The 23529-nt window shown below is 39.0% G+C and overlaps 1 long non-coding RNA gene across 1 annotated transcript; it reads right to left on the reverse strand.

Annotated features, from left to right (window-relative positions):
• Positions 1 to 2213: 2213 nt before the first annotated feature.
• LOC148223585 (uncharacterized) lies at positions 2214 to 16978 on the reverse strand. The gene is made up of 3 exons (XR_015803809.1): positions 16938 to 16978; positions 6053 to 6191; positions 2214 to 3472 (listed from the first exon to the last, which is right to left on the reverse strand). It is a non-coding gene; the product is annotated as an uncharacterized LOC148223585 (long non-coding RNA).
• Positions 16979 to 23529: the final 6551 nt, after the last annotated feature.

A 23529-nucleotide genomic window follows, 5' to 3' on the forward strand; every position in this document is an offset into this window, starting at 1 on the left:
CACTGGGAATATTGGATCAGACTATTTGTTCTAGACTAAGTGTAAAAATTATTACACAGTATAGCCATTAAACTCATTCTCCCAGCTGCTAATGGTTGGTTTGTCTACAAAGTGTTCTGAGTGCAGCCTGTTAGAATTAATAAATGCACAATTCAACAAATTCCATCTGGGTACCTTCAGTAAATTGGAGGGCAAATGCAAACAAGAATGTGAATTTCAAGTTATTCTGCCTTGCAATGTCCTCTACAAAGGAACACCAGATTGTCCATTTGCATACATTTTCATTCACAGAAGGCCTTAGAAATACCCACACACTTCTTTTAAAGTTACAGTGTAATGCAAAAAAAAAAAAAGAAAAAGAAAAAACCCACCAAAAAATCCCCAACCTCTGCAAAGCACAACCTTCCCCCAATAAACCAACAAAAGAACCCCAGAAACAAAACCTCAAGGAAGCTCTTTTCTCTTATGACTGTAATTTTAAGTGAAGTTTGAAGGAAGAGTGTTCTGCCATATCAGCCTTGTGGGTAGTACACAGTGGGATCCTCAGTTTTTCCTGCCCAGCACATATTCAGTGTTTGGCTCAAGGAAGTTGATAGTGATGGTCCTGGCTCCAGAAGTGGAGATGTCTCTTGCATTGCACTGTTTTCATAATAAGAGATGATTAAACCTCTGTTCTGCAAATGATTAGTTAATTTTCTGGAACACTAGAAAATAATATGTTTGTTTTTTTTTTTTTTTAACAGTGTAGGTGGTAGCCTTGAAATGTTATTTTACTCAACAGATATGCAGTTTCATCCAAGGACTTATCTCCAATGGGCAATATTCATTGTTCAACACCTATATGGGTACTCTCACACTTGGCAATATCAGTTTGTCATGAGATAAAGGGAACATCATGTAACAGGAGATGCCACATTGTACATGATGAATAACCATGGCAAAGGGACAGCAATTTAGCCCAAAATTGCAATTCACAGGTGTGTCACTAGTTCAGATTTGGCCACAAGTGAACTGATTGCCAAATAATTGTTCGGTTTTTTCTTTCGCTTGCACAGATGTGAATTGAGCTGCTGAAGATCTGCAGACTAACAAGACAGTACTTGTGATGAATAATTCAGCTGTCCTACTAACCAGTTCTCTGGCTAATGTACCAGTTGAAATAAATGGAAATTTTTTGCATCTGTTGGCAGATGTTATGTACAAGTTTAAAAAACTGAGGGGACATCATGTTTGTGACTTATCTAGGCTCCAAGAGTATAATTACCATATCCTGCAAAAAGTTTAAGACCATTATCTGTTGAATTTATTAATTCTCATCTGAATATCATTCCTCTCATAAATTCTACATGGGCAAGGAAAGATCCAGGTGGTATTGTGCTGCTGGTCTCTCCACTCTGCTGCAAGCTGTTAAAAAATTAGCTTAATTTTTCTAATTAGTTTTGATGTGGGGTCTGGGGTCTGTAGAATATTAGGAACTGTTTCTACAGGAATCCATTAAAAGGGGAAGCAATGTTTTAGCTGGAACACGACTTAATTAATTTTCTCTTGGAACACTTGGAATCAATATTATCAGCTAGAAACATGTTTTGTCCTGTATTGTTTCCATTATATCTAAATGGTACTTTATGAACCCTGGGTGGTATAATGATGAATATTGTCATAGGAAAAAGGATTTTTCTACATTGATGTGACACTATACAGTAATACAGACAACTCTTTTCGTGGAGCTGGGAGCTATTATTTATTCATTCATTTATGTCTTTTACTGAATCTATATGCACTGTAGTGATATTGCATTAAACTTTATCCCCTAGTGAACACTATTTTGAAAAACATTTCTAATAATTGGAAATAAATTGGACCAAAAGCCTGTGTATTAGAAACAGAATGTGTATCACAGCAAGGCTGGGATCTTCAGTCACAGAGGAAAAGAACAGAACAATTTATGAATTGCTGGATTAATGTACCAGCACATTGATAGTTCACTCAAGATGATGCAAAGCTGGGCACTAATCACAACTGCTTTCATGTGAGCTGTGGTTGGGTCAGCAGGTATCAGCCTCTAGTTTATGGCACTGGCCCAAAATGAAGAGGTGGTTGATGCTGTATGCAGGACAGGTCAGTATCCAAAACCACCTGGTGGTTCCAAGCCCAGAAGAGGTAGTCAGACGGTTGTATTATTACACTCGTTGAATGAATGAAATATGTTAAAATATTTGAAAAAATATAAAATATTTTATTCAATTTCCCATGTCTTGCTACCACACAAATCCATTTCCTAATTTCTTCCCAATTTCTTTATAATGCTGTAATTTCAGACCTGTAGATTTGAAAAATTTCCAGGCTTTTAAAATACAAATGCTTTTTGAACATCAGCTTAGCACAATAGTTCATAGAAGAAAATCAAAACAAGAAACTTTATTTGAAATCAATTAATAGCAAGATCTGAAAGCATTCAACATAATTTCAAAATTAATTACTAAATCTACGGTAGACTAATTAGTACTACAGAAACATTGCAATGACTTATGCACTTTGTCTTGCCTAGCAGCCATTCTCCATTAAGCTCTTTGGATTCATTAGTTGTAGCAATAATAACTAATGCAGAGAAACACAGGATTTAGAATGCTTTGGAAGATATTTGATAAGTAAACGCATTTTTTAAAAATTGCAGATGTTTACCCATCTACTTTTTAAAGTGCTGTAATAGCATTATTTTCTGAAATGAATCCTATTTGTTTTCTAAGCTACAGGTTGGGTTTTTTTTAGTCTGTAATGATGGTTATATCAAGCCTGCTTTTAATTAAGTTTTGAATGTGAAAATATATTTACAGACAAAAATCACACCAAGTCTTCAATCATATGTGTTTTCCCAGTGCTTTAATGTATTAAACATGCTTACTTGCATACTGACCATGAACCGTACAAAGGGTAACAAATGCTTGCTCTGGAGTAACCAAACATTTTAGACATACATGGATTTACTTCTAAAGAGAGTGAAGTTACACTACCATGCCTGAATTACTTTTAAAGCTGCCCTGGTTGTGGTTTTCAGAGAGAGTAACCCCATCCATATTAACAGGGCACAGCCTCGGTGCTGCAGCCCACCACAGGGGAGGGAGGACCACATGAGAGCTCTCCATGGTGCAAGCCCACTGCCATCTCTCAGGGCTGCAATCTCACGTGGGTACTAGCTCCAATCCCATGCCTGTCAGTTCTCAGAGCCCTGATAAGAAGGCTGAAGACTCCTGGTGTTCATATCAGCCTTGCTGTGTCTTGCTGGTAGCCTAAATTTGCCGTTGGCCTCCATGTTAACAGTGGGCTCTTATTTTCCAGGTACAAGGTTCAGGAGTCTGTTCTTTCAGCTTTTCTTCAGGGGTTGGTAGGATATACAGAGCAGTAGTTCCTCTTTTTCTAGGTCCAGACCGTGTCAGAAATCAGTATCACCCTGTGGGTATTTGGTGTGTCAGACCTGTATGGGAATAGACAAACAGTTCAGTACTCAAGCACTCAAGTAAAGTGCCTTCTGTAACTGAAATCTTGAAAACACTCCCTAGCTTATCACTGCCCATGACATTCCAGTTACCATCACTGGGTTCTGGGAGAGTGAAGTGTTCAGCTGTACTGAAATTATTAATGGTGTTTTGAACATTAACCCTAAACCTGTGATTATTGCAGCTGTAAAGATGCTGTTCCACTTCAGGCACATGAATCTCAGCTTCAGTGAATATATGCATTATACACACTTCACAGGGATCTACTCAGTTCTTTTGTGAAAAGTGGAGCAACCACTTTCTTCACCTCTCTTCTCCCACTGTGATATATGCTAACGTCTTGTGGGGATGGCCTGACAAGCACAGAGCCACTGTACTCATATGTCCTCCAAGCTGTCTGTGAAGGGCACAGCCCACATAGCAGTGGAGAACTGAATCTGATGACCTTCACAGTCTGCATTGAGAGAAAGTCTGCCTTGAAGGACCCCAAGCACCCTTCCTCCCATACCTCAGCCAGCATCTTTGTGGTCATTTGTGTCCAAGACATTTACCACTTAGCAGAGACACATGCCCAGTGGTGGTTTCCCAGCCCTAGCTCAGGTTCTGTGCAATGGAAGCATTTTCACACAGTGCCCCATCAGTCAGCTGTGGTTCAGGTATGCAGATTGAGCTACCTGAGACTTTTCAAGTGTCCCTGCTCAACTCTGCATCTGAACCTGGCTCCGACCCAACCATTCCCCCAATCATAACCACACATTGTTGTCAGCATAATTCTGAGTTTAAGTTTGCTTCCTACAAATATTTACAAAAATCTTAAACGTCTTCTGAGACCCAAGTAGCTCCCCTATGGAGAAATGATACAATAGAGAAATCACCCATTAAGTAAAGTATAATTACCTTCTCTTGCAGTTCCCAGAACAAGGATTTTCTGGGGAACAAGCCAAAGGACAGAAAAGGAGAGCAGCAACATGCTGTAATCTCTCAAGCCTAGAGCATGGGACAGTCCCTCGACTGATTCAGAGAGCACTGTAAAACCTTTGAGTGTATCCTCTCCCCCTCCCTTAGGAGGTGAAACACTGAACCTGACTCCAGATATTGTTCCAATTCCTTAAAGCTGTGCAACTGGTGGTTCTGTATTCTGCAGCCTACATTCCCTGTCAAGTATGAAAATGAAGTTTAGAGGAGCCTGCTGTCAGAAAGAGGCTCATCTTGACCTTCCCATTTGGTTTCTGAATAGCCTAATGAAGAAAAATTCAGCAAAATGCCATAAGGTAATAGTGGAGAATAAAACTGTGACAAAATAACGAGTGACTCACAGACTGCAGTAGGAGTTTGTATGGTTTTTTTTTTTTCTGGGCTGTTACATTCAGGCTCTAAATACTGCAGAACAGTCTAAAGGAGCAATGAAATAAACTGGGTATTGAAGGTTTTGTAGTTCACTACTAAACCACTCCTTCAAAAGTCTTCTTGCTGTCAAAAACAGTGATGGAGAATTGCTGCATAAATGATATACTGTAGAAATAAGTCAGGCCCTAAGAAACCAGGTCAAAACTAGATTCCAGAAACAAAAGGATAGACTGCTATGAGTAGCTAACATGCTCAAAGAAAACAGCCTTTATGTATTCTTGACCTACATTCAAGTAAAATGGTACTTTTCAGCTGTTAAATCTTTATTCAGCTTTATTCTAGAAAGGGTATTGCAGTTTATAAGAAGCTTGACTGCTGAAACACATCTGCTGCTTTAGTTTTAAAAGGGTTTGATTGCAGAATCCTAGATACTTGACAAAAATTTCTGTCTTAAATGGTAAATATATTCTTAATCTAGAGGACATAAATATTTGCTTCAGTCCTAGAAAACCTGATAAATACAGAGAAATTATTTGCATTTAATATCAAGTATCTGTCTTGACAGTTTAAATATAGTACATATTTTGCTCTTCCCTTCCTGAGCAGTTGGATACTGTTCCTTTTTCCCTCCTGTTGTCTTTACTGGGACTTTGTTCCAGCTTTAATATCTTTATTACAGGATTCTGGAAATAAAATGGCACATATTTACCCATAAATTCAAAAAATCCAACTAGCAGAAATTATTTTTCTGTTTTTTAGGCTGAATCTGAATGAGTTATTTTCTCTGATGTTAAGATTTCTGACTCATTCACTCATTTTTTTTTTATTTGCTTGGTATGACTTTTTAGAGTCAATATAAATTTATCACCACTCCTGGATATTCCATATTTAATATCAATTCTTCTATCCTTTACTGGACAGAAAATTACTTATTCAGAATCACAGAGTAAAGTAATTATTCAGCTGTGAGGGAAACATGAGGATCCAAGGCTGCTAATTCTCATAACTGTCCTGTGAATCTTGTGATATCAAGTAGTTCTTTAAAAGCCTCTGTACTTCAAGTCTTGTAAATGTGTGACAGAACAGATCAATGAGAGTGAACCCATCCAGGGAAACAGAAGTGAAAGGGCCAGATACCCAAAGGTAGTTTCAATTGCATTTATCAGTGCTCTTTGAAATCAAGTTAATTATTTTGGGGGGACCTGACGTACATCACTCAGGCACCAGGTGTGTGACAATTCTGGTGGTGCTGATTTCAGTTCCTTCTACTGTTGAGACTTTCATTGTCTGGGAGCCAATGGTTTTACCAGTTCTTCAACTCCTCATTAGGATGTGCATCTGTTACAGGATCTGTGGGGAAAATCAAGACAAATTCTCACTCTTTAATGTTTCCTGTTTGAACTTACAGCATTTTATTGCTTATTCTTCATATGGGCGAGGCTTTTTTAATGTTTGATGATGATTTATGAAGCCACAAAATCATTCAGCACAGCAAGCAATAACAGATGTAATTAGCACATTTGAGGAGAGTGAAAACAGGGAAAAAAGAAGGCATCAGTCACTAAAGCAATAGATTGATTTTTCAGTATGTGTTCCAGTGCTTTTATCAATACCATGTGTTACTGCTTTTGGACTATGTCATCCTCCATTCTGCTATTTCCTGGCTAAATGTCAATAGAAAGTACAATATCTGAACTTATTACTGCTTTTAAACAATTATAATAACCTGCGACTATTGCCAGATACTATTTGATGGTCAAAAGATAAAGCAAGCATGGAGAAATGGAAAAGGTCATGAACACAGATTACATATGAAATAAATTTACACCATTCTGGACCCTTTTGCCTTCTAGGCGTGTCTCCCTTTCACACACTGCCTTCTTTCCTTCCCTGAAGGGACAGGGAGATAGACAAACTACCCACATACAGATAATTTCCTCAGCTTGCATTCAAATCTGTAAAATATTTTCTTTGAGTTTTCCAATCTGGTCCACCAAGACATAATGAATATCTTCTCCTTCAAATATTTGAAATATTTAAGTTATGACCCCTATTGTCAGTATGTGTCTAAGTTTAACCAAACCTAAACAGGAACTGAGAAAATAAAATTCCGCAACACATGAAATGGCTAATTTGAACTTCCGTCTGTTTTAAAGTTCAGGGTGGTGGGTTTTTTCCTATGCTAAGACTAGAAATGTTATCAAGGAGAAATGCTGGATTCAAGGTCTTCTGTAGGCTATAAACATTTTCATACTTTATTTTGCTTAAATGTGTCATCAGTGAAAACATCTATGCGTGTCTTTCACCCACAGTTTCTTTGATGCCTGCGGACTGCTGAAAAATTATCCATGTATCTCATTAGCCATAACTGCTCCATCTGAGTATGAAGAAAGCTGATCCAAAATTGTGATAGTACATGCTGGGATATTTTCATCAAGTGAAACCCACAACTTAGGACAAATACAAGATGCAGGGAACAGACTGTTATAAGTCTTTAAATCAAACTGAAGTAAGTAGAAACCTGTCTTCACAACACAGAGATTTTAAATTGGTCTTAGTACAGATGGATCTTCCTATGAGACTTTAATTTTCTTGTTGTAACTTTCCAAAAGCATGAAGAGGCTTTTTTATATACCATGAAGTAGACTTCAAAACAAGTAATAGTGTTACATAAATTATTTTTAAGTCTGTGAATTATAGGAGCATTTATTCCCTTTGCACAAAAATAAATATAAACAAATAAATCAAAACCTACAGATTTAATAAATGAAGATCTAGATAATAAATCTCACTTAAAATAGAACAGCAATACTCAAAACACTTTACTTACTGACTGACTGAGCCAAAGCATTATTCTCAAGAGAATGTTTTGCCCTTTTCATAGAATTAAATATGTTGTGGAAATAATATCTAGAAAAAAACTTTTTGTACAGCAGAGCCAGAAGATGACTTTTGCTTGCTGACTGTTTAACAAAGCCCAGATGCTGCCATCACTTGGGAGCTGGGTTGTGGGAGGGTAGCAACAGCTTCTCTTTCAACTAAGGCCAACCAGCCTCAATGGGGACATCTGTGGTATTTAACAAACCCTGAGAATGCTTTGGGGTGGCTTAAACTTTACCCTAATTATACAAGACCTCAAATAGGAGTTGTTAGGGGGTTCCTGAAGTAGATCCCATACAGATATTTAATCCACAAAGGTCAGGCAAATTGCTTGCAATGACAAGGTTTACTCCATTTTCCATCTTTCAGATGTGTTTCAATATATAGTTAAACTGAAATACTGTGGTGCTTGGGTCATCTCACTGGTTTTTATACACAGGATAGGTCCAGCAGGGAAATTCTGTCCCCAGCTGAGATCCTCCATGGCCGAGTTTTGACTGTGCTGCTGTGCTGGGACAAAACTGTAAATCTATCAGAGAAGGCAGATGCTATAACAGGCCCTGTGGTTCAATATTCAGCAGGAAAGGATAAAAATACAAGGCAAGAGAAAAGCTGAGGGCAATGGCCAGGTGACTTTGGCAGGAAGAAATATAATCTAGCCTGTGAGTGGAGATGAGGGAACTGATGAAGGACTGTAATATTTTACTAATTTACTTCAGGCTGACGAGCTAGTATTGTTATTGTCTTTGTCTTTATTGAGGAAAAAAATGAATGAGTTTTGACTACAGGAAAAGGGTTTGGCTCCTGAATTGCACCTCTCCAGCGTTTATGTGGGGTGCCTGTCCTGTGACTGTGGTATCATCACAAGGATTTGTTGTAGCCCACACCCCAGCTGTGAGTGAAAATGAGCTGCTGCCAAAGGAAATCTCAGTGAAAGCACTCAATCCTTGAAGGAAGACTCTGGGTGTCCACCTGGGGAAGGTGTGCTGCTGTCCCTGACAGAGCTGTTTCATGAAGGCTGAACAGCCTGAAGGAAAAGGAGCAGTTTCAGACACACATCCCAGGTGTGTGCCTGCCTGAAGAGTTATTCTTACTTCCTAGCCCTAGGCAGGGCAGTATGTGGGTTTGATTAGATTGCCATTCTGAGTCACCTAATTCTCCTTTTCTAATGATTGCAGGCATCTAATTCTGTATGCTCAGCTAGCAGCTGGGTGTTGAATGCGAGATAACTCAGAGACACCTCTGTCCTGTACTGCATGTGGCCAAGGAAAAGAGCAGTCCCTGACTTCTAGTCCCTGTGGGGAAGGCCAATTGTTCAGCCATGCAATTCATTTCACAACCATGTAAAGCTCACCCCTGCTGGGCTTATTGTAGACAAAAATCAGATATAAACCTTAAACTAGCTTGGCCAAATTTGACCATTTAAACAGCAATAGGGTTTTTGTTGGTTTTGTATTTTGCATCAATCACATATTTCTATGGTTACAAAGACTTTTCTAAAATCTTATCTTGACTATGATCTGTATTTTTACTTTAAATTCTGCAAACCTGGAGGATAAAGATATTAAAAACATTGTGATGAGTCTATTTTTCTGAGGAATTCTGCAATTATGGCATTTCTCCTAGGGATTCTACCAAGAATTTTTCAAAATAGGCCCCAGTGAACTTTGGACTAGCACTATTGCATTCTCTGTGGTGGTGAGATTGAATCTTTGCTTTATTTATATTGAATGATACCAGGATGATGTTTTCCATTGTCAGTTTCTCAATGCAGGGAGAAATTAATCTCCCAGCCTATTTGCATCCACTAGCAATAAAGCCCCATTTTAATGAGAAAATGAATATTTGGACTTTACACTTTGTATCTTTTCTGGCAGCTGTGCTTTTTATTCACTCTGACTGAAACAGCTTCAATGACAGGAGCCAGGATCCTCCCCTTCTGTTCAGCTCTTCCATAGAAGGCAAAATGAAATACGTCTCTAAAGATAGGACAGTACTATTTTAAGTACTTGCTTTTTCATGGGATTATGCCAATAAACAAAAGAAAAATACTCATTCCCACCTTCATCCTTTATGAGCCAAAGCACTCTTTCAGGAATATCAACTATTTCTTCCTACCTGTTTCTTCGAATTCACATTTTCCCTCTTTCATTTTTATTTATCCTTCTTAGCTTCTTTTATCATGCAATAAAACAAATGTTAGCTCTGTGTTAGATTAGATTGTTTACAGAAAAAAAAGTGGCATTTATTTGTTCTACAAGGTTTTAAAGCTAATGGTACAATTCACAGGTAGAAAAACAACAGTGATTCATATCTTTCTTTGTAAGCAACATCACCCGAAGGGCATTATGCAACTCTGGCTTTGATAGGGTTTTTCTTTTTTTCCTCAGGCATAATGACTCCAGAGAGACCAAACATAACAGTGATCAATTGGGCTGCTTTCTTTTCCATTCTAGTTTTACACAACAAAGAGATCCGTTGATTTTATATGTCATTTACTTATGCTTTAAGCAAGCATGTTTTGGAAAATATTGGCCTGTCCAGCAGGCACTTCTATTGGTGCCTCGGCATAAATGTGTTTTTCCCCTGCATGAGATGACAAGGCAAGGTCATCCATGGCGTTACAGCTCTGAAATAAGCAACAATATTGAGAGCTGCAACTTTTTCTGGTTAAAGCTAGTGAGAATTTTGTTGCTGGGAGCTGGCTATAATGGGATACAAATCAGGAGTTGACATGTTACTTGTTGACTTTGAGCCAAATCTAAAATGTGCACCAGTCCAGAACTGTAGTCTTGAAAAGGGTTTCCTTTTGTGTTAGCCTGAAGTTCCGGGATTTTTTTTTTTCCAGGTGGATGCAACTGGATCAGCTGCAACCATAAGCAACCATAGTGTGGCTAGATCAGTCTAATCAATCCAGTGTGTGGGACCTGGCAAGTCCACGTCCAACATTTCCACCCTGTAGGTGATACTGGGGCAAACTGAAGATTTTTGGGATGGATTCCATGCCAAAACTGAAGCTGTCATTCCCCTTGCTTTTAAGACAGAGCCAAAGAAGAGTGTGGTGATGATCACTCTCTGTCTAGTAGACATATTTTTAAATTAGCTTTTCAGCAAATGGATGTCCTAAGGCCTATACTCTTGTCTGCCCAGGAGATTTAAGCCCCTTCTCCAAATATTTCATGCGAGTGCCCCAGTCAGTGATCAGGCAAACCAACAAAGAGCACTATGCTTGAAAGGGGAACATCTGCCTCTGATACCTTCTCCCAGGACTGCAACATTAATAACATGGTTGAACAGTACAACAGGATGAGTGAACCTGGCTTTGTTAACCAAAAGAGAGTTGGGAGGTAGCTGTTCTTTGGAAATCCCTCCAGGCTGGGTCTCTGGCCATCCTTGCCCCATGGTGGGGGGCATGTTTGAGAATGCCCTTGTAACACAGGGTACAAACCTCAGCAGTGGCTCCCGTGGAGTGGCTCAAGGCCACTCCTCTGGGTCCCACTTCCGCAGGGTCAATGAGCACACTGGGAGCCTTGATATGATTGTCTGTTCTCCACAGATGCCAGAACAGTGAAAAGTATGTGTCACAATGACCAAAAATGTGATAGCAGGGCAGAAAGGTGCCTGTAGCTCTCTCACCCACCAGTGCCATCTACTCACATGCAGCTGCAGAGCCCCCTGCCCACGACAGCACTCCCATCCTGTCCTGAAAAATCCTAAAAGACAAATCATCCTGAGTTATTCTGGCTCTTTGTCCTCTCACCCAAAACATACATGGAATTTTTAATCCTTTTGCTTTGTTAAAATCCTCCATGTTAGTAGCACAGATCTCATTACCACATATTGGTCACAATATCCTCTTTATAGCTACAAGTACCTCTGGCGTAAGAAGCCTTTAATTGCCTTTATTCTCTGTGGTGAATATGGAAGGCAGTGACACATACATAATTAGTATGCAACTGGAAAAAAAGTTTGGGACAAATGTGCTGCTGAATTTTCCCCTTATTCCTTAAAAGGGGTGAACTAGTTCACAGCAATCACAAGGTGCATATTATGTATCTAAAAGGAAGACAATTGTGAGTATTTTGCCAATTATTAAAAAAACCTTCTAACCTACAACCTACTGTTCATTAGCTGAAAAATGAAGGTTTCTGTTTCAAGAATGGTACAGTTCATTTAAGATACTTCTGACCTAGATTTGTACTGTACTGAATTGCTTCAAGTGACTAATGCACAATCTATTTATAGGATCATTATTAAATTAGCACTTGCACGATTTAAATCCCCTTCCAGTAGATTCACAAGGGGACCTCAGGCACTCTTGTCACCCAGTGGGCAGCAAGCTTGGGTTAATGTTCACAGGAGTGGTAGTCTGGACTAGTTTTCTGAAAGGAGCAACTGATTTTGAGATGCAGATAGAGTTTGCTGTAAAATGGAAATTCATCTCACCAATTTTGGACTTCTACATTTGGGTGAGATACAATATAACTTCAAGTTCCCCTTTTCCATAGCTCATTTTTCATGCTGCCTTACTGAGCACAGTAGGTTTTCAATATCTGCAGTTATTTTATGCAAACCCCACCACAGGGTCCGAATATAACCTAGGAGGATCATCACTAAGTTTTGTGGCAGTGTTGCAGCACTGGGGCTCCAGTCTGATGAAGCTGGCAGTAGGATCTCGTGCCAGGGCATGTTCCAGTGATCGTTTCAGCATATGATATTTTCTACCTTCTTTTAAATCAGCTGATTGCTACAGCAGTGCTGCAAACAGCAAGGTGATCATCCTTCTGAAAGGTCTGTGAAGACTAACTCCCCTGGAAATGCTGGGAGCTGGGTGCTTCACTTCTCAAAAGAATTAAGATATTTTAAAAATATATAGCAGAATGTTATTATCAGATGTAAGCTAGATGTCTTGAAATTTGCCTATTTTGGCTTCCAAGGCAAAACCAAACAAAATCAAAGAGACAACTGACATACATGGATTTGTCAAATCCTAGGACAGCAGCCATAAGACATGGAATTAGCATGGAGTGCACTATTCCTCCCTTGGTTTTTGCTTCCTTTCTTCCTTCCACTCTGCTTTTACTTGTCAGCTGTATGGGAAGTGTTTAAGGTGGGCACTATGTTTCCTGTTCATCTTTGTGGCACTTGGTGTCATGGGGTTCCAGTCTTGATTAAAGTACTTTCACTTGTGAAACTAATGGCTATACGTAAAATACCAGGTTCTGAACAAGATATTTTCTATTCTAGCTTTGCCTGCCACTTCAAATCCCCTTTTTGTTTTGCTTCTCAGTGTGCATTCTTCCTGCAACTATGCAGCAATTTCAGTACATTAACACATCTTTCATACGAAGCAACACAAAAAGCAGATTCAGAATAAATCCCTTAAAATAAAGTATTGTATAGGTTAAAATTGTTTTGGAATCTTTTTCAAGGATGTGTCTAAATCCTTAAGGGAATGAATTTGTATGTCCTTTAACTCTAAGAGGACCCTAACTCTATCAAGAAGAATAATGTCAGCCTCAAGTATCTTGTGCTCCAGTTGCAATTTGAGTGTGCTGACTTATACAGTGAAGTTAACAAAAAGATTTTAAGTTTTATTTACCATGACCAGGAATAACTGACTTGGATGAGGACCTTTTTCCTTGACCCGTGAAGATTTCCAAGGCCTAAAATGGGTTATCTGTGACCTCATTTAAAGGCAACTGTGTATCTATTGCAGTTTACATTCAGCAGAAGTCCAAGGGATAAAAATTGGTGAAATGAGATGCAATTTTTCACAGTAAAAATGCAATAGCTAATATAAAATTACATCCCAGTGCATTCTGAAACTTCAGTTACTGGAATTCTGCTGTGAAATGTCTTCATATTGCTGGGAATTCTATCCTTCTGTTCAACGGTAGAACAGAATTGGGTGCAGAGACAAGCCCAGAGTCTCTTCTTTGCCCTGGAGTCCAGTACTGTTATTGTATGACAAGTATTAAAAAAAAAACAAAAAAACAGAGAAAGAGGCCAAGTCAATGTACCAAAGCAGAATCCATGGGCAGCAAAGGTCAGGTGAGGCATTGGAACAGATTGCCCAGAGAAATTAGGGATGCCACATCTCTGGAAGTGTTCAAGGCCAGGTTGGATGAGGCTCTGAGCAACCTGGTCTAGGGAAAATTTGCCCTGCTCACATCAGGAGGGTTGAAAGGACTTGATTTTTAGGCTCCCTTCTGACCAGGCCATTTTATAATTCTATGATTCTGTAATTCTATGATTCAATGATAATGGGTTCTCTGAAAACAAAACACTGTTTCCATGAGTAGATTGGTAGGAAGATTGTTTGATCTACGTATATACAAAGGGCCTAACAAAATAACTGTACTTGGTAACCAAAATATCATGCAGGGTTATCTTCTGCAAAAGGCCTTCCTTATTTTTTTCCTGTTTTATGTAATGGGTTCATACCAAAATATAAACAATACATAGAAAAACATCCACAGGTACGTGTTGTATGATTCAGGAGTATGTTAAATGCAATGTGTTGTATTTATGAGAAGGAATGGTTTTGTATGTTAAAAAATATGGGGTTTAAAACACTGTGTCACAAGTGTCAAAATGAGAACATACATGATAACTGCGGGTGAATAATTACATCTGTAGAATAAACTTAGAAAAGCCAGACAAGCCACAGACAGGACACACTTCTCACTGCCGAATTTACTGACTTGTTGGTTTCTGTCTCATACTTAATGCTATCTAAATGCTGTTTCAGCCTGTGAATTAAATTTTCTTTTAATTTGAGTAGATCGTATATTCATTTGTCAACGCTCTATCTTCATCAATCAATGAGTTATGCCTGGCAGTTTCATCTCATACTTAAAGATAACCTTGGATTATGTCATGACTCAATCCTGTATTGCCCCTACGGAGATAATGAATTCACACATGTAAGAGGATGATTACCAATGGGTGTGGGATGCTGTTTTGAACATACTATTTCCATCTGCCACAGGATTATTCCATTTGCAAAAATTGATCTCCTGGAGGAGAATTTCTCAGCTAGGGTAGGCACATTGTAAGCACAGTGTAGCAGAGGGTGTTGAATGACAGGAGAGGAAAAGGGGATCATATTGCTTCTGCTGTCCCCAGAAAGTCAAAGCTTGGAGTATACTCTTGCATCTCTTCACACTGAGGCTGAAGAAAGGAGCAAGGATGGGGTAAACAAGTCCTTCCTTTTTGTAGCAAGAGGTTGCAGCTCAGCAGGTCTGAGAAGAGTAAGGCATCCACATGTAGGGATGGTACAGTGCAAGCACGAAGTCAATCCACTTCTGAAAAGTTCAGCCTCAAGTGTGATAAGTTCTCTTAGATGCTGAAGCAATCACTGCTGTGAGATGACCTCTTTTAAACAGCTTTTGAACAGCTTAACAGGTCCCAGAAAAGGATTGGGCTCATATATAATTACTGTGAATAAAACTATCCATTTCATCAGCTGTAAACAGCAGTAATCACATCTATCACAATGAAAAATTGTGCACATCAAGCAGTTTTCCTTGTGTGCAATGGAATTTGACAAGATAGAGTGCAGATGGATGCCTGTGTACTCTGCAGGGCACCTGGGGTGGACCAGGAACAGACAGACCAGTTAGATCACTGCACACCTTAGCAACAAGGTAAAGTAATCTTGCATATTACATCAGGTTTCATATTCTAACAAGATCAAATTACGCACAAGGCAAACGGAATTGCATGAAAACTGAGCAGCTAAGGGTTGGGAGTATTTGCAACCCTTGCCAAAATTTGTGAGAATTACATCTCTTCCTGTTCCCTGCCCAGTCATGAGAGGCAAGGTACAGTTGTGAGTTTGCAAGAGCAGTTTCAATATCCCTTTGAGTAGCCTTGCAGCTATTGGAAAGATGACATGTTTCTGTTTAAAGCAAATTACTAACTGCAGTATGTTTCCATTTTTCAAGAAACATGTTTGCTTTAATTTTCCCGAAGTCCATCTTTGCTGTCATGTTTGGTATACTGTGTGTCACTGGTCCGTGTGCATTGTGTCACAGTGCCATCCTGTCAACTGCCATAAAGGATAAGCTACTATGACAACTTATGTCCTAATGCAGTTTGACAAGATGAAATATGCAAAAGAGTAAACACAGTTCCTGCCAATGCCCACAGGTCCTAACAACTTCAGGTGTACCTCCTATAATTAATGACTAGCTAATTATAGTTTTCTGATAGCTGCCACAAACAGGGCACAGGATGGGTACTGTGTATCTGTGTGACATATTTCAGGCTGGCATACAGACTTACAGAGATATTGCCTGTATACCATGTCTTATATCAGTTCTTATTAGACTATTCAGATTACTTTTCTGATTCTTGCAGGTAGGCAAAAATACAAATTCACTGGAACAGCTTTTTCTTTTTGAAACACATAAATCAATCTCAATCTTTTTTTAAAGGGTATTCATAAATCTTGGAAATAGAACTTATTTTTCTAAAGACCTATATTTTATGAAACACGTTTAAATTTTCACCTGATACCAATACGGTTTCTGTGAAAAGAGAATGGATAACAAATTGAATGAATGGACTCTAATTAAGCATAAAATTACTCAAGAAGAACCACTCTGAATCACTTAATCATAATGTAACAGGACTCTAATTTTCTGGCATTCTCAAAATCAAAAGTAAGTATTTGCATCATATTTCATCATAAGAAATGTGATTAATTTTGTTTACAGCTGATTAAATACAAAATTTTAGTCACAATAATTAAATACTGGCTCTACCTTTAATATTCTGGGAGCTTCTAAAGTGAATATTAAGGTTATCTGAAGAAGATTGTCTCACAACAGTGCACTTCCACCTGTTATTCTCCTCCCTACACACTTTCCATGATCATGTGCAAAAAGGATCAGAAATCCAATTTATATGACATAGCAAGATACTATGAGACATATCTGTAGTTTAAAATAAGATTAGGCTCCAGGTGATTTGCAGGGAAATAGCATCATCCCTTCTATTTATCAGACTTCATGTGTGACTGTTAAAAATCAATTTTTTTATTTAAATATATCATTTCGTTAATCAATGTATTTTGAATTTGTCCCCAAGTAGATTGATTTAATATTATCTAAACAATCCAGATTCTTGACACCTGAATCTGTTAGCTAACATGACAGACTATTATTCAAGGACAGACAGGTAAATTTCCCATGGAACATTACTTACAGGTTTGGAGAGGGCTGCCTTGACACCAGCAAAAGCATTTTATTCACATTGATTCACTCAGCAAGGAATGTTAATTATTAAAAAGGTAGAAAGGTGGATCCTATTTACTGTTCCATGGAAACAAATGTTTGCAAAGGCCATTTTAAAGAGAATTTTCTTCATATTTTTCAGATTCCAATTAAATTAAAATTTTGAAATGTCAAATAGGGAGTGGAAAGGATTAAAAAAAAATGAAACATGAAAATTAGAGAATAATTCCAAATTATATTTTAAAAAAATAAACACATACACGCAAAAAAAGTACCAGCCTAACTTCTGGCATTCACTGCATTAAACAGAACGCAGTGAACAACATAACCCACTCTGTAATGCCTGGCACACACTGCTGAGGCAGCTTAAGGAAGCACCAGAGGCAGCTCTGAATCCTCTGACCAAAACATGATTTTAATTCACTCAGCATTAAAACCCGTGTCACTTTGGAGAATCTGGGTTATGAGGCAGGCTTAATGAAAACCATGCCTGGCTTGCCAGGTAAGTGATCTCTCTGTGCTAGTAGAGGGATCTCTTCCTTTAAAGAGGTCAGGCTCTCCCTATTTGGAAGTACAGCATTGTTCTAGAGAAATTTATATAGGAACAACATACCAGCTGCATTACTCAGTATTTGTATTCTTCAGGGAATGTGACAGAAATGTTATTTACTTATCTAAAACAAGTTTCTCTTCTAGCATGGCTCATATCATAATTCAATTTCCGTATTTAAATCAAAATCATTTTCTGTCTCTTGCTAACTTCTGTTGGCCTCTTCTGTTGTGTTGTATGTTATTTATTCCAAAATTCTAGTATTCAATTTTCCTTGCATTGCTACCATGTATGCCCAAGGCCAATATTTGGCACATTTCAACAAGGGATCTCTTACATCAGATCCAGTTTGACCAATTATATGTAATTTACAAAAGGTCATTCAGGCTGTATCAGGGTAGACCATCACTCCATATGAGCCCTTTTTTCTCTGCCTCAAGAATATAAAAACTAATGTCTTTTAAGCTTGAGAAAGTATGAAAGAAATGCAGATGTGTACACTAGGTTAAAATTAACTCAGGCACTTAAAATGCTCTCCCATCAGCACAAAGTTCTTGATTTAGAAGACCTTGAGGTAGCTGGTTAATTACTAGCTGAATCAGCATCAGAATGCTTATGCAGAAATGTTTACTAATTTGGTGGAGCAACAGTTCAGGGGAAATATGTCACTAGCTTTGACAGATATATGAAACTTTTGACAAAATTAATAGGGAAATTCCTGTAACAGTGGGAGGCACCATATTTTTATGGTTGTGACCCACAGGTTATCAGCAGGCTTTTAAAAATATTCACACACTGCTCCTCCACCTTCAGTATTTCCTGGACAGGACTGTTTGTGGAAGGATAACATAGTGAGTTTACCTGGGGGCAAGTAAGTGTGGATTTAAAAGCAATTAGCTGCAGGTCATCACCCACTTGCTGCAGCTCTCAAACTGTCTCCAGAGTATCAGATTTGGTGGAAGGGGGAGCTAGGGGATTAAAAGCCTCCTTATCTTCCTTGCAGTGGAATCCCAAAACCTATTTTGTCAGGGCTGTCCTGGGAAGTCTGAGTCTTCTGAGTGATTCCCCCCAGCTGATGTCCTCCACAGCCAGCTGGGTGCCCGAAGAGCCTTGCCTAAGTAATCCAGGTTCCACCCTGAAGGGAGCAGCTTGGTGTCTCCTGGGGCACCAGCCAGTGCTTTGCCCAGGCTGATGGGTTTTGTTCCCCATGGGAGCTCTCCAGGAGCCAGCAGCAAGAGCAGGGGAGAGGAAAAGGCTCTCACCCCATGCAATCTGGGCTTTCCCATTTGACCAGGACCTTTCTTCCTGCATGAGGAAGCCCATCGGGCTGATGGACCATGGCAGCTTACCCAAGAGCTGGCTTTCAATGACAAGTAATTTAAAGGTAAGTTTCTAAATTAACAGGTTAATGTGTTAACATGAGTTTTATATCTCAGTGTACAGCACTTCTCTGCAGGTGACTTAGTAAATCATAACAAAGAGCCAGGAAGATGTCAGAAAGAAAGGCGTGGCTCACACACATCTCACAGCTCCCATCATCATTGGTGGGTCACAGTGCTGCTCACCATCACCTCAATCAGAAGAAGGAGCAAAGGAAGGTAGAGAAGACTGCATCATGTGCAACTCTGACTGGTTTGGTCAATAGGAGTTTGCTTGCAGAGTCCAAGGAAAATTTCTTCCCTAGGAAGACTGGTCAGGTCATGTCCACTGCTCAGCTGAGAGCTCAGGATCCAGTGGGGTCTTATATTGATTAGCAGAAGATTTAGTTTCACCCTGATTAAGAGAGAGATGAAGAGGGATGCTGAATAATCCTACAGGCACTTATCAACTCTTAGGCATACATTCCTTTTAATCTACTGTGGTGAACAACCCATGCACTCAGTTTTGGCTTCCTTGACATTTTTTTCTGAAGGGCTGTTCTCCATAAATCTCCCAGACTCTTGTTTTTAATAGCAGCATTGTCCCAAGTACAGATATAAAACAACATTGTTGCTGTTATTCATTAGAATCTATATTTATTTACTTTTACTATCCAACCAGCCTTGTTTTCTTTCCTAAATTTTCTATAAAAATAACTTATAAACACATTCTTAGTAATGACTAACTGGATTTTTAGGCATGCAAGTCATAAATGTTAAACATTTAAAAAATAGTTTTGCTTGTATAAAATAACTCTGCATATTTAAATCCAATGTATAATATGCAAACATAATTAAAATACACAGTATATTCCTCTTGTTAGGAATATGGCTCAGAAATTGAAAGACCTGGAGGTTCTTGTGGACAACAAGCTGTCCGTGAGCCGGTAGCACCCTTATGGCCAAGAAAGCCAAAGGTATCCAGGGGTGCACTGGGAAGAGCATTCCAGCAAGTCGAGGAGGGCTGATCCTGCCCCTCTACTCAGCCCTGGTGAGGCACATCTGGAGTGCTGTGTCTGTTTCTGGGCTCCTCAGGATAAGAGAGAGACATGGAGTGGGTGCAGCAGAGGGTGACAAAGGGTCTGGAGCTTCTCTCGTACAAGGTAGGACTGAAGGAGCTGCATCTGTCCGGCCTGGAGAAGGGATGAGTGAGAGGAGACCTCATCACTGTCTGTGTGTCTCAAGGCTGGGTGCCCACAGGAGGTTTCCAGGCTCTGCTCAGTGGTGCCAAGCATAGGACAGGAGGCAATGGGCACAAACTGATGCACAGGAAGTTCCTCCTGAACATGTGAAATAACTTATTTACTGTGCAGGTCACTGAACACTGGAACAGATCACCCGGAGAGGTGGTGGAGTCTCCCTCACTGGTGATATTTAAGAACTGTCTGAACACAATCTAGCACCATGTGCAGTAGGATGACCCTGCCTGACCCTGCCTGAGCTCCTGTGCTCCCTTCCAACCTTACCCTTGGTGGGATTCTGTGATTTGCCATTTGAGAATAACTGTTCAAAAGATCAATTCACATCAAATGTCGGTTGATTCCAACAAGCTGAACTTTAACACAGGATGGTATCCATATGTTTTTATACATTTCCTATTCTTTAGTAGAGCCACTTGCCATGACAAAATTGCTGAACTAATACCCAAGAGACAACTGCTTACAAGGGTTGTAAGGATATGTGCTAGCTCAAAGGAACACTTTATTAGACATAGAGTTATTGGTTTAAAAAGTGAAAGAACCCACAACATACAAGAAAGTTGTGGACAGATGTAATTGATAGAAGCTACCACCCAAAAGTGGTCTTTCTCATATGGAAACATTAACATGTACATAAATCTGGAGACTCTAAAGATGTCTATCAAAGTTTTTCTAGAAATGGGCTGAGGTAAATACCAGATTTCATATGTTGTATGTGAGTATAATCAGAACAGTGGTATAGAGAACTATTTTTTTAAGTAAAATATAAAAAATATAAAGAGAAAAAACACCACAAGTCTGAATATTAAATTTTGATGGAATTTCACTAAAGTGCCTTTGACTTTTAATACTTATTATCATGCTGATTCATAAATTGTAGTAGTTGGACTCCAAGTTAACACCCTTGTACCTGTACTAGAGGCAGACACACTTACTGCATGTCTTAAAAATACAACCTAGTCCATGAGAGGCAATGAAAAGTTCCAGGACATTTGGAAAAACGCTCCTAATTTCTTCCATGTACAGTAATTTCTTTAATTTTCCTTTTTTTGTTATCAGAAGAAACATAGTGCTAAGGAACACATCCAAGTAATAAATGCACACTCCGGTAATAAATATAACACCAGAAAAAGCAATATTCACTGGCTCCATGCAGGATATCTCAAACAAACATTTAAATTGTCTGATAGAGTGGTTTGTTCTTGTTGGGAATTTTTTTCCCTCTTCAACTTTTGCCCTTAACAATGGACCTTTTCCTTCATTGTCTTCTTACTGAACTCCCTCCTAGTTTTGTCACATAAGAATAGCTTGGTGAAATTCAAGATGCCAGGTCGTCTGGAGAGTTACTCCTGGAAGGGGAGTAAAACTCATCTCTTATCTTGAAGTCAGACAGAAAAACACTTATCTGAGTGTCTCTCAGACATGTTTGTTTTTCAACTAGTGTGACTTCGTAGTGAATTCCATCATTGCAATTCTCTCTCAGTGTTTTAAAGGTAGGGAAAGGATGTGAATAAGATTCTTCTGGGAAGCTTCTTCTCAGCTAGAGTGAATAGATTTGATAGCAGCATAGAACATTACTGCATCACTCACATTGTGCATCCCATGGCCAGGACCAGTCCAAGTACATGTGGGGCCCTGAGGGAGGCTGTCAGCTGAAAAGATCCAGAACCTCCTCTAGCGCAATTTCCCAAGTGTTTCCAAGTTCAGTAGAGCTCTTTATTAGTGTCCTCCTCCCTGTTTGCTCCTCCTAAGCTGGCAAAGCACACTTGCCAAGAGAAGCTGCTGCTGGTTGGAGCACCGATGCTGGGAAGGGCTGGAGCAGCTGCCATGGTTGTGCAAGGCTCTGGGCCATGCCAGCAGCAGCAGGGACCAGGGTGACCCACTGTCCAGCAGGGCCAACCCTGGGGACCAGCAAAGCATCCCCAGCTGGTGGCTGCAGCCCACAGCAGGCTCTACTTCCTGTGCTATGGGCCGGTTTGGTCATCGTTTTCTTCCCCCTTCTTTCTCTTAATATTATAATGAGAATGACATTTTGGCTGAAAATTTATAGTTTTTAAACTTTGGTTTCGATGTGGCAAGAATTTAATCCAAACCCTTCATGCCTCACTGAGGACAATAACACAAAGAACGCTGTTTTGGAAAGAGAAAGGCATCAAGTTTGCCAGCAGTTTTGTTTATTGTGTTTGGAGCTTCATGGTGTAGTATCCCACCCACTTATTTTTAAAATGTTACTTTGACTTTTGAAAGCCTTGTAACCTAAAATATAATGATTAAAAGTTTGTATGCAATTTCCAAAGCTGATTTACATTCCCTAGGGAGTATTAATTCTGGTTTAATTTGTTTTCAATCTTCATTGTGCAACAAAACACTATTTTGTTTTTAGAAGGAGGATCAAACTGATACGGGAATATGCATACAAGTGTTGGCAGGCATTTCGTGAGGAAAGCTGCAGCCCATGAACTTGGACTTCAAACAAAAAATGTGCAGAGCTCACATGAACTTGAATTTACCCTTTATTTGTGATACCCATAAACATTTATGATGCTTTGTTTTTAAACTCAGCAAGCCTATGTTGTTACTTCGGGTCTTTTAATAGTGTCTATTTATATTGTGAAATCATGACAACTGTGTTGTCTTCCTGTAAAGCCAAAGGTCAAGGGTCTGCTACAGCAAATACTAACACATGTGAAAAGCTTCTCTCATATGAATAATCAAATCGATTTTAACAGGGACGTGTTTTTAGGGTCAGGCTCCCAATATTTTGACATACTTCTTAATATGTTCTGTGGATAGGAGTCTTTGACTTTCATATGGTGATAAAATGCTCTAAACACACAAATAATTCCCCTCCAAAAGATAGGAATATGTTACAGTTACAGTTTTGCTTGCTAGCTTTCTTTTCCTGAACACAAGTAGTGTTGGAGGAGAGAATAAAAGAGATAAAATAGAATTAGTGTTAATTATTCCTATAAGGTAATGTATTTAATATTTGTCTCTTCCCAAGGGAGCCCGTGTGTAACCACAAGTTTGGAGAGCTCTGTATATTTTTTTGCCTTAATTCTCTGGTAAAGAATGATGGAACTAATTACCATTGCAACAGTGATGCACCGCATTTAGTAATTTATATTGTGTACAGATCATTGCTATGATGAAATAGATAAATGTGCATAGGAGAACAATATTTAATCATAAGAACTATAAAAATTCATGCTTTATACAGTAAATATTTTTTTATTTTTATGACTATACCTAGCTGTAGTGTATGTGCTGTAAAAGTAAATAAAAGAAACACACAAAATTCCAAATATAACCTGTAGGTATTCAGGATAAGCAGCTTGCCTTATAAAGAGAATTTCCTAGTTGTCTGTTGTGGTACTAGAAAGATCCCTGGAAAGT

Source organism: Sturnus vulgaris, chromosome 5 (genome assembly GCF_052056855.1).
Source record: "Sturnus vulgaris isolate bStuVul1 chromosome 5, bStuVul1.hap1, whole genome shotgun sequence".
In the NCBI taxonomy this organism is placed as follows: domain Eukaryota; kingdom Metazoa; phylum Chordata; class Aves; order Passeriformes; family Sturnidae; genus Sturnus; species Sturnus vulgaris.